This window comes from Cavia porcellus, unplaced genomic scaffold, assembly GCF_034190915.1.
Source record: "Cavia porcellus strain 051 isolate PalLab524CR breed Dunkin Hartley unplaced genomic scaffold, mCavPor4.1 scaffold_1, whole genome shotgun sequence".
In the NCBI taxonomy this organism is placed as follows: Eukaryota; Metazoa; Chordata; class Mammalia; order Rodentia; family Caviidae; genus Cavia; species Cavia porcellus.
The window spans coordinates 235289415-235296128 of NW_026947484.1; the positions used below are offsets into that span (position 1 = coordinate 235289415).

At 43.3% G+C, this 6714-nt stretch overlaps 1 pseudogene; it reads right to left on the minus strand.

Annotated features, from left to right (window-relative positions):
- Positions 1–3849: 3849 nt before the first annotated feature.
- Positions 3850–6221, minus strand: LOC134478384 (protein Dr1-like; annotated as a pseudogene).
- Between the last annotated feature and the right edge of the window lie 493 nt (positions 6222–6714).

The window sequence follows — 6714 nt, forward strand, 5'->3', positions numbered from 1 at the left end:
TGACATCTGGAGTATCTTGGTTCCTTGATGTGGTCTCTCCTCGTTCTGGGGGGCAAACTGGCCTCCTGATGTGATAGCCGTGGGCGCTGTATGAACAGGGCTCATCAAGGCTCTAGTAATGTGGTGTGTGCCACTGTCCCTCTGGTCACAGAAAACCACAGTGCCAAGGTCCGATGCACAAAAGAGGGAGGGACAATCACTTTCTAAGAGCCTGTTCAGACTCCACATGGTTCCCACCTTCCCTCACGCTGAGTATGATCCTAAGATCCCTCCTCCTAGGGCCCTAGGAGTCCTGTGTAACCATGGCCACACAGACTGCGATCCGTAACAGGTCCAGGTGTGGCCAAGGGCCACAGGTGCAGCGCCACAGATGGTTCCTCAGCTGCAAGGACTGAGGAGCTAAGGAGATAAACGATGTCCTCCTCCACACACCCAGCATGCAACAATTAGCTAGGACAGATGGCCTCAGAAGATGCTCAGTGTCCAAAGGGGGGGGGGAACGGGAGATGCAGTGTGAAAGAAGCAGGATCCCTGTTTCCAAGACTTTGTGCTTTGGAAGAAGGAGTTCCCTGGACTCGCTCAGAGTGATTCTTCCATCCCTTGCTTTCCATGGGGCTTGGTTTTTGCTCTGTGGCCTCCAGGCTCCACCTTCTGAGATCTATTTCCTTCCCAGTGAGAACTGGCCTTTATCACTGGTGGAGTAACGAGGCAGTGCCCTCTCAGTCTCTGAGGCCGAGCAGAACATCTTACAGCCTCAGATTTCACTTGATCTTCACGCCGAGGCCACGTTTCACTTTGAGACTCGGGTTGCAGAAGCTGTGACTATGAAAATTTTTATTTTGCAACCCCACATATTTCAGACTTCCCCCATTTTTCTGAATCCTGTTGGCAAGCTGAATAGTTCCTTTTTCCCTTCCCTTTTCATTAGAACTGCTGAAAAGACAATTTACACTTCTAGCATCCTGCCTGAGCTTACTGCTTGGATTCCCAAGTTCATTAGGTGTATTTTCTACCTGTGAGGCACCGCAAGGGACGGGCCAGCAGTGCTGGTTTCTCCCTAACCGGTCTCGCTGCCCCTTTTCCTCACGTCACTGTCTTCCACCTGCGCTAGCAGAGTCCTCCTGTCCTGCCAGCCTCTGTGCCACCTGCCAGCCTCGCTCTGTCATGCAGCCCCAAACCAGTAAGCACCAAAGGTTTTGTTTCATTCTAGCACTGGGCATCAATTGTTTGTATATAAGCATTTGCTGTATAACAAATTATCCCCAAATATTTGATCTTAAAAATTTAGTCCTATTTTCCTCAATTGTTTGGGAGGCCACTTTCGTGGGGTCACCAGGCCCTTCATGTGGTCACAGGACTTCTCTATCCCCACATGGGATAAAATCTAAGTCCTCCCAGTAGATGACTGAAATGCTGGGTGGCAGCAACCTCATAGACACTGTGGGGTTTTTTTGTACATACACACCTACAGTGAAACTTAACTTATAAATGACTATAATTTATAATTAAGAGATGAACTGCTGGTGGTAGTGGCACATGCCTGTAATCCCAGTACTCAGGAGGCTGAGGCAGGAGGATTGCTGTGAGTTGGAGGCCACTCTGGGCTACAAAGTCAGAAAGTCAGTTCAAGTCAATCTGCATTGCACACTAAAGCCCTGTCTCAAAAAGCCAAAAAAAAAAAAAAAGATTTACAATAACTAACAATAAATTAGAACAGTTATAATATATCGTAATAAAAGTGACATGAATGTGGTCTCTCCCTCCCTCCGCTTCCACAGATAGTAAGTAGAGCATGGATACTCTGGACAAAGTACTGATTGCTAGGTCCCTGGTGGGACACTGTGGCAGATCTCATTGTATTATTCAGATGGCAATTTAAAACTTGGGAACTATTTCTGATATTTCCATTAATATCTTTGGACCACAGATGACCATGGGTAACCCAAACCTTGGCAAGGAAAACTGGATAAGAGGGACTTCTGGATTCATCAGCTGGACTGGAACAGCCAGGGGGACTCCCTTCTCAGGCCTGGTAGGGGACGCTGACACCTGGCGGAGCGGGGGACCCCAGCGGTCCACCACAAGGCGTGGCCTTCTGTAGACAGACCGACTTTCTCACACAGGGCCCCCAGGCAGTGTGACAAGGAGCAAACCTGAAGGTGCAGATGTTACCACCAAGTCTTTGCACATGTCACGTGCACCTTTGCTTTATGTGCCACAGCCACATGGAGTCTGTGTGGGAGGGGAACACACGAGATTATGCCCGCCAAGAGGCATGCTGCCCCGGGGACCATGACTGCTCCAGTCTACCACCATGCCTCTGGGGTAATGAGGATTTATTCCCTTAGCTGTTGAACCCAAACCTCCCACCTCGGGATCCTGAGTGCTAAGATTACAGGCCTGCACCACCATACCCAGCTCAATTTTAAGTCTCTTCAATCAAAAATCATCAGGTCTATTTCCTTTTCTTTTTTTATTTATCAAACACATCAGCATTTTATTGCTTGAAGAATACATCATGGGAAATCACAAGAATGTTCAAATGAAAAGTCCCTAGGGTTCAAACATATCCTACATGATTAGGTGCAGTAAAATATTAACCTGAACTCTGCATGAGAAAAAAAAGCTATGGAAAAATACCTAGGTTATTTAATTGAGAAAAAGAAACATGTAAAATAGAAAGTATCAGGATGTCACAGTACAAATTAGTAAAGCCAACATTTATTATTTCTTTAGACTAGACTACCTTTGGTACTTTAACTTTTTTTAAAAAAAAATTCCTTCCATTTGTTCAAATATTAATGAGTATAATATCCATGAAGTAACTTCAACTAAAAACAGTCATCAATATTATTAACCTTCACAGTATGTGGGCAAAGTATGTTTGATAAATAGATGACTATTTCCCTTTTTCAAAAACTGCAAAATATAATCATTAATCTATCTAATAATCATAAATTTTCCTTATTTAGTTCTTCAATTAAAATTGGAATCCTTGCAACTAGGACCTATTTGGGGGCTTGGCGAATGTAGAAATTTAAGTGATTTGGCAATCAATGTAGGAATTTAATTACTTTATATCATCTTAATTGGCTTTTACTTTCTGGTCCCCAAATACAAACAATATGCAATTTCTCTATATACTAGATTCCTATAACAATCATTACCACCCTTTATTTATTGGAAACAAATTAAAGCTTCCCCCTTTTAAAAAGCAGGTTGACACTATGTTTCAGATGGGGTGATAGGTTATGACACACTTTCTTAAATGAATCCAAACTTTTTAAAAGCTGTCATTAAATTATGAAGAAGGAGACAATGATGCTATTTCAAAAGGTAGCAGAGGAAGCTAGGCTGTCTAGTCAAAAAGTATAAATGTAATGCTAAAAGCAAACGTTTAAACTACAGCTATAAGTTAAATTTTAAAAAAAGAGGGGCCCTCTTTCATAGCAAGCATGCTCGTAAGCTTTCATTTCTTTTCTCTGGCAAAGGTCTGAATACTTATAAACCTCGGTTAAACCAATGGAACCCACACAACTGTTTAACAAGTTCCAATTATATATCTGAATAATATAAACATGAATGGGCTAAGGAACTAATACTATTAATTACTGAACTGGATGAAATAGTAAGCACCATGACAGTCTCAAAATTGGGCAGTCTTTGAAATATAGTAGCTTAGCTCAAGATAAATTATACCATAATAAAACTAATTTTTACCTCTACACAAAACAAAATTTAAAAAACTCATCAAGTTTATACATCTACTATCAAACATACTATTTTGTAGTTTTTTCATGTCTTATTTTGAAGTTTCTCTAAAGAAGTATATGTATCTGAGTATATATATATTTATTATCTGTATGTGTACTCTTTTTAAAAGACAAATATTCAAATACTATAGAACTGAACTCTTTTTTTACCAACCTGATCCACTGTAGTCTTCATCATATACACCAGACCTCAATTTAAAATTTCCAATTTTAGTTTAGTTAAAAGGGCAGAGGAGTTGCAAATGCAGATTAAGAGCTTCTGTATAAATTTCACTGTAATTTTATAAGCTTGAAGCTTTCTATAACACTGTTTACTGATCAAATAAAGGGCTCAGTGCAATCTAAAATTTCATAAACACCTTTAAAAATTCAAAATTGATACTATAGTCAACCTTAAATTTTCAATAGTTCAAAGAGACAGTTTTTACAAGAATAGCACACAATAGATGAAACTTAACAGCAGAGATCCCTAGAATACCAATGTAAGTCCACAAAGATACATACAAAATTTCAGGTAAGCCTTTTTTTTTTCCACTGTTTTGTGGTGCAAGAAAAGACATTTGTAGAGGAAACAGGAAATAGCAACTCAGCTGGGGGATTTCAGAGAGCACCGTCGTCTGCTTCATGTGGGGAAGATCCTGCCGGATCAGATGCACCTGCCGGCTGGCCGAGGCAGCAGCGAGCCGTGCTTGCTGGGCACCCGCTGCACTGGAAGCCAGTCCTGTGGGGCCAGTTCTGCTTGTTGCTGTTTAGCTTTTGTGCATAATTCCTGTTGCCGGCTCAGTTACCCTTCTTCAGGAATGCCAGGGTTTTCCAGATGAGAACTGGCCTTTCTTCTTTCTAATGCTACCATCTTGCATTTTTGTAAGACTTCTTTTACTGCACTGATGTACAAGCCAAAGCCCAAACTTCCTAGGGCTTGTAAGGTGTGCTCCGGGGAGACCGTCTTCTTTTCTGATGTATTACAAATCTCACTGGCTTCAGATGATATAAGGTGAGTGAGTTCGGTGCAGCAGTTTACCACCAGCTCTCGGGCATTGCTGGCCACTGGGCATTGGGAAGAGCCCCTTTGATCGTCTTACTGATAGCAGCTCTGGGGATGGCATGATCATCAGTGTTGTCAGGCGAGGAATTCACCGTATCTTCCTGTGTTTCTGAACTTTGACTTTTAAAAACTCCCCGGCTGTGGTCCACTCCTCAAAAGGCTGCCTCTGACAGTGGCCCCTAGAATACTCTGTTAATCCCAACTGAAAAAAGAGGGTTGTGAGTTTGAGGCCAGCCGTGGTAACATAGTGACACATGTTTGGGGGACCAGCTGGCTGTCGTCAGATCTAGAGGGGCCTGGGTTCTTTTCCATTGGCTCTCATATTTTTCTAGCAGGTACACTTGTGTATTTTCATGATGAAGCAGAAACTATTTACCTCTTTATCATTTACTTAAGAGGTCGCCTATGTGCTAGGTACCATAAAAAAGAATGAGAGATACAAAGTCTCATGGGATGTTTCTCCTGTTGTTGAATTTTCCATTAAATAAGCAAATTATCCAAAGATGACACTGGAGAAAAACTTAGGCTCAAAAATCTCAAAGAGAGACAGAGAGGGTAGTCATTAAGTTATCTCCTCAGGAGTTCCAATGTGGGAGTAGAAATTGATTGCAAAAGAATTCTTGAGAAGATACTATCCTAGGTCTACAATGGGCCAGAGTTATCAAGAACGCATGAGTCTTGTAGTACACATACAAAGGAGAAATTGAGGGCTTGGTGGTAACAGGAGCTGGGGAGTAGAAAGGGAGAAATTCATGGTTACCATTACGGTGAGAAATTAATAAGCTGCAGCTGAAGAAGGGCTAGTCATCAGGTCTGTTTTCTATCCTACCTTTTATTTCATAGCTTAGTACATGTAGATGCTCCTTAAATATTAGCTGCTAGCGGGCCGGGAATTTAGCTCTGTGGTGCAACACCTGCTTTGCAAACATGATGTCCTGAGTTCGATTTTTGGTACTTCCCCTAATCAATCAATAAATCAGTCAATCAATATTAGCTGCTAGTGAACAAGTGCTAGCAACAGGACGCAGTGTGTTGCAGTTTGTGTGGGATTAGCGGTGTTTCCCACCAAGGACCCAGTGTACTGCCCAGGTTGTGACTCTGCAGATTGATGATTTTCTAGATTCCTAACAAGTCACAAAAGGATGTGGGCTGGTAGAAATGCGGTTTGGAGAGTGTCAGTCTAGCTAAGAGGAAAAGCCCCGTCCACCGTAATTACACTTCACACCTGCCCCACGCTGGTGCGATCCCTCCGAGCACCCCCATACCTGCCTGTCTCACGGCCAAACCCTATTTATTTCACGCATTTTGGCCATGAGCCCTGCATTTGAGGAACTTGCAATTTAGCTGAGGACACAGAACTTGGACACACATATAACACCCCCAAACTGTTTACCAAGCAACATCTCCACAAATGCTGACAACCAGCAGCCCCAGCTAGGCCTCCATGTCAAGGGGGAGTGAAGCGATCACGGGTGAAGGCTAAGGAGCCTTTCAGGGACGGTGATGTCCGCCTCAGATCCTGAGACAGGTGATGGCCAGCGGTCAGTGGAGACAGAGGACAGTGTGACTGAGACAGAAAGGTGTGGGAAAGGAGAAAGCCACAGGGTGCAACAGGAGATTAACACTGGATGTGTGGAGGAGGAAAGACACCATGAAGACAAAAAGCGGAAAAAAGATGTTGGGAATATAAAGGTGACCCCTGTGACACCTCAGTGAGCTAAATTTGCCTGTACCCAGTGGGGTGTCTGGGTATCCAGAAGCGTCTCTGTGGGTGAATTTTCTGGAGCGTTCTCGGCCTACAGGGAGGATTTCTATGCCAAGCACCCGCAGCTGGAGTGTATCGGACCTGGGGGATGGGACCTCGGCCGGCCTCGCAGAGGAGAGCATCTGCAGCAG